Source organism: Macaca fascicularis, chromosome 8 (genome assembly GCF_037993035.2).
Source record: "Macaca fascicularis isolate 582-1 chromosome 8, T2T-MFA8v1.1".
Classification (NCBI taxonomy): Eukaryota; Metazoa; Chordata; class Mammalia; order Primates; family Cercopithecidae; genus Macaca; species Macaca fascicularis.
The window spans coordinates 104,232,144-104,241,086 of NC_088382.1; the positions used below are offsets into that span (position 1 = coordinate 104,232,144).

At 42.8% G+C, this 8,943-nt stretch overlaps 1 pseudogene; it reads left to right on the forward strand.

Annotated features, from left to right (window-relative positions):
* The first annotated feature begins 539 nt into the window (after positions 1 to 539).
* LOC102135002 (ATP synthase subunit f, mitochondrial pseudogene) lies at positions 540 to 769 on the forward strand (annotated as a pseudogene).
* Positions 770 to 8,943: the final 8,174 nt, after the last annotated feature.

The following is an 8,943-nucleotide window of genomic DNA, read 5'->3' on the forward strand; positions in this document are numbered from 1 at the left end:
TTTGTGTGCTATGAAAAATTTGGTCCTCTCAGTCCAAAAGGGACTCCATGAAAATATATTTCTATAGAGTCAATTAAAAAATAGTTGTTTAGTAAGCAAGGTTATCCAAAGGCTATTCCATCCTTCCCATCCCCTCTAACTTATCTTCACCCAAAATAAAACTCTGAAGGGTTTCATCCATTTCATTACTGGTCTGCTCCCTATGCTTAACAATACCATATACCTCTTAGGCCAGGAACGGTGGCACATGCGTGTAATCCCAGCACTTTGGGAGACTGAGGTGGGCGGACTGCTTGAGCCCAGAAGTTTGAGATCAGCCTGGGCAAATGGCAAAACCTCATCTCTACAAGGAATACAAAAATCAGTCCGGCATGGTGGCACTCACCTGTAGTGCCAGGTACTTTGGAGGCTAAGGTGGGAGGATCACTTGAGCCCAGGAGACTGAGGCTACAGTGAGCCATGATCATGCCACTGTACTCCAGCCTGGGTAACAGAGTAAGACCCTGTCTCAAAAATAAATAAACACCAGCACAGCAAACACCAGGACTCCAAGATGGCGTCAGTCGTACCAGTGAAGGACAAGAAACTTCTGGAGTTCAAACTAGGGGAGCTGCCAAGCTGGATCTTGATGTGGGACTTTAGCCCTAGTGGCACTGCCCGAGCATTTCAAAGAGGTTACTACCGGTACTACAAGTACATCAACGTGAAGAAGGGGATCATCTCGGGGGTTACCATGGTGCTGGCAGCCTACGTGCTCTTCAGCTACTGACTTTACTACAAGGAACTCAAGCACCAGTGGCTACACAAGTACCACTGAAGAAAAGGGCACGCTCTGCACTCCCCCACATGACCTTCTTGGCCCAAGTCCCTCCGTAAGGAACACAACCTCGATCATTGCCGAATCCTTTCATATTCTAGTGGGAATTAACCTCCAAGTAAAAGATGACTGGTACGTGAAAAATAAATAAATAAATAAACAAACAGATAAATAAATATGCAATACCATGTACCTGCTGTTGACCTGACTTTTCTATAACATTGCTCTCAACTTCATTCATTCATTCTTTAGGAAAGATTTACTTGGAAGATGTTCAATTTAGTGAGAGAGACAGATATAAAACAACAAGGCTATTTTTGTGGGTAAACACATAGAAATATCATTGTGGAAATTTTCTCAGAATTAAAAATCCAGTATGAAATTCCAGATCCACCTTTTTTTTTTTTTTTTTTTTTTTTTTTTTGAGATGGAGTCTCACTCTGTTGCTCAGGCTGGAGTGCAGTGGCACAATCTAGGCTCACTGCAACCTCCAACTCCCAGGTTTGGTCAAGCGGTTCTCCTGTTTCAGCCTCCCGAGTAGCTGGGATTACAGGCACGTACCACCATCACCAGCTAATTTTGTTGTATTTTTAGTAGAGACGGGGTTTCACCATGTTGGCCAGGCTGGTCTCAAACTCCTGAGCTCAAGTGATTCTCCTACCTCGGTCTTCCAAGGTGCTGGGATTACAGGCGTGAGCCACCGTGCCCGGCCAGATCCACATTTTTAACAGACATCAGTTGCAAGTGCCACAATATATGTGTTATATCCAATGGCATTTAATATTTAAATCAAAATAATAATACATGATTATATGTATTTCTTTCTATGCTTATAATAATAAAAATAATCATACTTTTGTCAATGTATAACTCTTTTGCACTTCTCCTGAGTCTTGTGTTAGGTCAGTCTATTTCACAGTCATCATATTTGGAAAAGATCAGAAAAAAAGAAGAAAGGGGAAAGCAAGTAATTTGGTATTTCTTAGTCTGTCATACTAAGTAGCTAAATGGTAACTGCCAGTCTAGGGCAAAATAGAACAGATTATTATTAATTTCTCAGTGTCCTGAATACCTAGTTTGGGAGTGTGTGTGTCTGTGTGTATATACAAATTTACATATATTTATGTATATATAAATGTATTATATATTATATATAAATATATTATATATAATATATATTATATATTATTTATATTTATATAATAAATTTATATATACTAAATATATGTTTATATATATATACTAAATATGTTTATATATAGTATTTGTTTTTTAAATAGAGATGTGGTCTTGTTATGTTGTCCAGGCTGGTCTTGAACTCCTGGGCTCAAACAGTCCTACCTCAGCCTCCCAAAGTGCTAGGATTACAGACATGAGCCACCATGCCTGGCTGGCAATGTGTATTTCGACAAATATTTATCCTTATATTCCTGTGGTTCTCAATCTTGGCTGCACATCAGATTCTTAAGCAAACTAAAATGTTGTTCAGCCCAGCCTTCTAACATTCAGATTCAGAAGGTAGAGGGGATTTGGGCTCAGATATCTAACTTTTTTTTTTTTTTTTTGAGATAGTCTCACTCTGTTGCCCAGGTTGGAGTGCAATGGTACGATCTCAGCTCACTGCAATCTCTGCCTCCCAGGTTCAAGTGATTCTCCTGCCTCAGCCTCCCAAGCAGTTGGGATTATAGGCATGTGCCACCATGCCAGACTAATTTTTCTGTATTTTTAGTAGAGATTGGGTTTCACCATGTTGACCAGCCTGGTCTGGAACCCCTAACCTCATGTGATCCACCCACCTCGGCCTCCCAAAGTGCTGGAATTACAGGCGTGAGCCACCGTACCCAGCCAGACATCTGAATTTTTAAAAAGTCACAGAGATGGATTTGATTCATAGTCAGACCTGAGAAATAAGGATGTAATCTGTGCTGTAGACACACTGAACTTACAATCCCTGAAAAACTCTGATCTTCCTACGTCCATGTGTCCAAGCCTAGCCCACTTCTTTCACTAAGCATTTCCAGCCTCCTGAATGGACTCACTCTAGCCCTGTGTTCCTGTCTAATGTAGTTCCAGTCATTTGCCCTGCGCTATTGGGGTTATATACCCATATCACCTCTCTTAGTAGACTGAGAACTCTTTGGGAGCAGGGCTACAATTTCTTTATTTTTACACACTCTACAATATCCTGAAAGTATTAGATATTATAAAAAATACTTAAGTGCAATGTGGTATCTTATGTTGGATCCTGGAACAGAAAAAAAGAGATTAGTAGAAAAAGTAGTAAAACTCAAATAAAGTTTGCAGTTTAGGAACACACCAATATAAATTCCTTATTTTTGATAAATGTGTCATGGTTATGTAAGATGTTAACATTAGAGGAAGCTGGGTGAAGGAGATATAGAAACTCTCTGTACTATCTATTGCAACTTTTAGAATTATAAAATCCTAATTTTATAATTCTAAAAGTATTACGAAATAAATTACTTAAAGCCAAAAAAAAAAAAAAACAATTTAACTCAATAATCAAAAGTTTTATCCAAATCTTTCCTCACAAAAGTGGCCAGGCACAGTGGCTCATGCCTGTAATCCCAGCACTTTGGGAGCCAGAGGTGGGCAGGTCACTTGAGCCCAGAACTTGAGTTCAGGCTTGAGTCTCGAACTTGAGTTCGAGACCAGCCTGGCCAACATGGTGAAACCACATCTTTATTAAAAATACAAAAATTAGCCAGGCATGGTGGCGCGTACCTGTAGTCCCAGCTACTCGAGAAGCTGGGGCAGGAGAATCACTAGAAAGAATCTCTTGAACCCAGGAGGCGGGGGTTGCAGTGAGCTGAGATCATACCACTGAACTCCAGGCTGGGCAACAAGAGCAAGACTCCATCTCAAAATAAAATAAATATAGCCTGTACAACAGAGTGAGACTCCATCTCAAAAAAAAAAAAGTAATAAATAAATATTTCCTAACAAAAGATATTTTAACGACAAATGATAAATTGTTAAAGGAAGTCTTATATACATATATATTATATTATGTATTATATTATATATAGAATTCATTGAAAGGATACATACCAAAATGTTAAAGTGATTTCTCTTCGGGTGATAGAATTATAGATTATAGGTGATGTTTATTTCCTGATTACCTTTATTTTCTAAATTTTCTATAGTAAACAGGCGTTTTTTGGTAATAAATATTTTTTTTATTTTTTATTTTTTTATTTTTTTATTTTTTTTTGAGACGGAGTCTCGCTCTGTCGCCGGGGCTGGAGCGCAGTGGCCGGATCTCAGCTCACTGCAAGCTCCGCCTCCCGGGTTTACGCCATTCTCCTGCCTCAGCCTCCTGTGTAGCTGGGACTACAGGCGCCCGCCACCTCGCCCGGCTAGTTTTTTGTATTTTTTTAGTAGAGACGGGGTTTCACCGTGTTCGCCAGGATGGTCTCGATCTCCTGACCTCGTGATCCGCCTGTCTCGGCCTCCCAAAGTGCTGGGATTACAGGCTTGAGCCACCGCGCCCGGCCTATTTTTTTTTAACTTAATGTTCTCCAATATGATAACTCTAGAAAGTGCCATGTCATGAACACTTACAATACACAGTTGTGGGCTTTCTCCAGGGTTCCGGCTCTTATAAAGTAGGGCGTTTCTAGGAACTGCTCTGCTTGACAGGAATTCCCATTTCAGGCAGAAGTCAGGGAAGACAGAGTCAGTCTCCTGTGCATCCTAGAATTAGGGCAGACACACAGCTGTTCAGAAAGCCCAAAGCTGGCTCTCGTCAGAAGACGCTCCATTTTATGTTTTTAGAGACAGGGCCTCACTCTGTCGTTCAGGCTGGAGTGCAGTGGTCAATCACAGTGCACTGTAACTTTGAACTCCTGGGCTCGAGCGATCCTCACACCTCAGCCTCTCAAGTAGCTAGAACTACAGGTGGGTGCCACCATCACTGGCTAATTTTTTTTTTTAGTTATTTGTAGGCTAGGTGCAGTGGCCTGTAATCTCAGCACTTTGAGAGGCTGAGGTGGGAGGATCACTTGAAGCCAGGAGATGGAGACCAACCTGAGTAACAAAGTGAGATCCTGTCTACAAAAACTTGTTTAAAACTTACCCAGGCGAGGCAGAGGTTGCAGTGAGCTGAGATCATGCCACTGCACTGCAGCCTGGGTGACAGAGCAAGACTCCATCAAAAAAAAAAAAAAAATTATTTGTAGAGATGAGGGTCTCACTATGTTGCCCAGCCTGGTCTCAAACTCCTGGCCTTAGTGATCCTCCTGCCTTGGACTCCCAAAGCAATGGGATTACAGACGTGAGCTACCACATCTGACCAGAAGATATTTAAGTGGAACCAAGTCTGGGCTGGCAACAAACCACTTACATAGTGTGTGTGTGTGTGTGTGTGTGTGTGTGTGTGCGCGCACATTAAAATAACACAACATAAAACTTATCCTTGCGATCATTACCAAAAATTATTTTTCTTTTTACAATAACCTCTTGTCCAACAAACCTTTCAATCATTTTTAAATGTACAATTTAGTGACATTAAGTACATTCACAATGTTGTACAACCAGTACCACTCGGCACTTTCAGAATTTTTCATGATTCCAAACAGAAACTCTGTATCCATTAAACAACAACTTCCCATTTTTCCTGCCCCTGGTAATCACATTCTACTTTCTGCTGTTATGAATTTGACTACTCCAGGTACCTCACATAAGTGGAATCATACAATGTTTGTTCTTTTGTGTCTGGCTTCTTTCATTTAGTACAATATTTCCAAGGTTCATCCATGCTGTAGCATGTATCAGAATTTCATTTTTTATGGCTGAATAATATTCCATTGCATGCATATGCCACATTTTGTTTACCCATTCATCTATAAATCGACATGGGCTGCTTTCACACTTTTGGCGATTATGAATAATGGTGCCATGAACATTGATGTACAAGTATCTGTTCAAGTCCCAGTGTTTAATTTTTTGTGGTATATACCTAGGAGTGAAGTTGCTGGTCACAAGGAAATTCTACGCTTAACTTTCTGAGGAGCCACCAAACTGTTCTTCATAGTCGCTGCATCATTTTACATTCCTACCAGAAGTGCATGAGGGATCCATTTTTCTCTACATCCTTGTCAACACTTGTTATTTTTCTTTTTAAAAAAATAATAGTCATCCTGGCAAGGTGCACTGGCTCACGCCTATAATCCCAACACTTTGGGAGGCCAGAGCAAGTGGATCACTTGAGGTTAGGAGTTCAAGACCAGCCTGGCCAACATGGTGAAACCCCATATACAAAAATTAGCTGGGCCTGGTTGTGGATGCCTGTAATCCCAGCTACTCGGGAGACTGAGGCAGGAGAATCACTTGAACCCAGGAGGCAGAGGTTGCAGTGAGCCGAGATTGTGCCAGTGCACTCCAGCTTGCGTGACAGAGCGAGACTCTGTCTCAAAAATAAATAAATAAATAAAATAGTCATCCTTATGGGTGTGAGAGTCACCCACATTTTATACGTCCTCTGTATTCTTAGCAAGCACACTACAAACACTTGTACTTGTTTGTTAAGATTTGCCACACTGGTCGGGTGTGGTGGCTCATGCCTGTAATCCCAGCACCTTGGGAGGCCGAGCCTGGCGGATCACCTGAGGCCAGGAGTTTGAGACCAACGTGGTCAACATGGTGAAACCTTGTCTCTACTAAAAATATAAAAATTAGCCAGGCGTGGTGGTGCATGCCTATAATCCCAGCTACTTGGGAGGCTGAGGCAGGGAGAATCGCTTGAAGCCAGGAGGCAGAGGTTGCAGTGAACCAAGATCATGCCATAGAACTCCAGCCTGGGTGACAGAGCGAGACTCCATCTCAAAAAAAAAAAAAGAAAAGAAAAGAAAAAAAAAAAAGATTTGCCACACTAATGGATATTTGACCCAGAGCAATTGAAATGCAAATTTGCTCTGTTTTCCTTTCCCAACCCAGGATGCCTCCTAAATACTTTACATAGAAAAACAGGCGTGGAACTAGAGGGCCATGGGAAAGCATGACAGTGAGGGCAGAAAGAGTTCTGAGGGAGAGGCTGGGGAGGGCAAGCACAGAGTCCGAGGAAACCAAGCAGAGCCAAAGGACAGAAGAAAGAGATGAGGCTGGGCAGGGTGGCTCACACCTGTAATACCAACACTTGTAGAAGACCAAAGCAAGGGGATTGCTTGTGCCCAGGAGTTCAAGACCAGTCTGGACAACATAGGAGGACTACCCCACCTCTACAAAAAAAAATTTAAGCAATAGCCAGACATGGTGGCATGTGCCTATAGTCCCAGCTACTCAGGAGGCTGAGATGAGAGGATAGCTTAAGCAAGGGAGGTTGAGGCTGCAGTGTGCTGTGACAGAGTGAGATCCAGCCTGGATGACAGAGTGAGATTCTGTCAGGAAGGGAAAGGAAGAGAAGGGAAGGGAAGGGAAGGGAAGGAAAGGAAAGGAAAGAAGGGAAGGGAAGGGAAGGGAAGGGAAGGGAAGGGAAGGGAAGGGAAGGGAAGGGAAGGGAAGGGAAGGGATCTGTCAGAAAGGAAAGGAGGGAAGGGAAGGGAAGGGAAGGGAAGGGAAGGGAAGGGAAGGGATCTGTCAGAAAGGAAAGGAGGGGATGAAAGGGAAGGAAGGAGAGGGAGAAAGGAAGGAATTAAAAGGAGAGAAAAAAATTAAAGAGTTAAGGGGTGGGAACAAGAGACCAGAAATTCAATGGACATTTTACCCAAATGGAAATACTGCCAACTGTCACTCATCTGAACAAAGCCTGCCAGAAAAGCCAGTTTGGCAGCTCAGAAGAAGGAGAGGGTAAAAGTCAAAGCTTCTGATTTGAGCCTTGAAAACATATCTGGACATGACTCTTACCTTTTGATCTTTTTGGGTTACTTTGCTAATCCTCACCTTGATTTAAGTGATTTCTGAAATTAACTTCAGCATTACATAATCACAAAATTATTCAGGCCTCTACGATGAAATGCCTTTCACTAGCTTTTGAAAATAGATGTCTGGGTGTGAGCAAGCAGGCAATTACCAAACTGGCATATCTTGTATGCCATTTCGCCCCACAAAGCATTTTGTGGATCAACAACAGTCTTTTTTTTTTTTTTTTTTTTTTTGAGACGGAGTCTTGCTCTGTCTCCCAAGCTGGACTGCAGTGGCCGGATCTCAGCTCACTGCAAGCTCCGCCTCCTGGATTTACGCCATTCTCCTGCCTCAGCCTCCCAAGTAGCTGGGACTACAGGCGCCCGCCACCTCGCCCGGCTAGTTTTTTGTATTTTTAGTAGAGACGGGGTTTCACCATGTTAGCCAGGATGGTCTTGATCTCCTGACCTCGTGACCCGCCCCTCTCGGCCTCCCAAAGTGCTGGGATTACAGGCTTGAGCCACCGTGCCCGGCCTAACAACAGTCTTTAATTGTTAAAAGAAAAAAATTATTTCCATTTTTTAATTTTTGCTAGAATTGTTAGATTTTATCAGAAGACTTATATTTTAACTTTTTTTTTTTTTTTTTTTGAGACAGGGTCTCGCTCTGTCATCCAGGCTCAAGTGCAGTGGTGTGATATAGGCTTACTGCAACCTCTGCCTCCCCAGCTCAGGCAATCCTCCTACCTCAGACTCCTGAACAGCTGGGACCACAGTTGCATGCTACCATGCCCACCTAATTTTTATTTTTTAATTTTTTTATGGAGACAGTGTTTCACCATATTGCTCAGGCTGGTCTCAAACTCCTGACCTCCAGCGATCTGCCCTCCTCGGCCTCCTGAAGTGTAGGATTACAGCCCTGAACCACTTCACCTGGCCTTAACTGTTTTTTGTTTGTTTGTTTTGAGATGGAGTCTTGCTCTGTAGCCCAACCTGGAGTGTACTGGCATGATCTCGGCTCACTGCAAGGGTTCAAGCGATTCAAGTGCTAGGATTACAGGCAGGAGCCACCGTGCCCAGCCCTGCCCTTAACTCTCAATAATTAACTTCTGGCCGGGCGCGGTGGCTCACGCCCCTAATCCCAGCACTTTGGGAGGCCGAGGCGGGCGGATCACGAAGTCAGGAAATCGAGACCATCCTAGCGAACACAGTGAAACCCCGTCTCTACTAAAAATACAAAAAAATTAGCCGGGCGTGGTGGCCGGC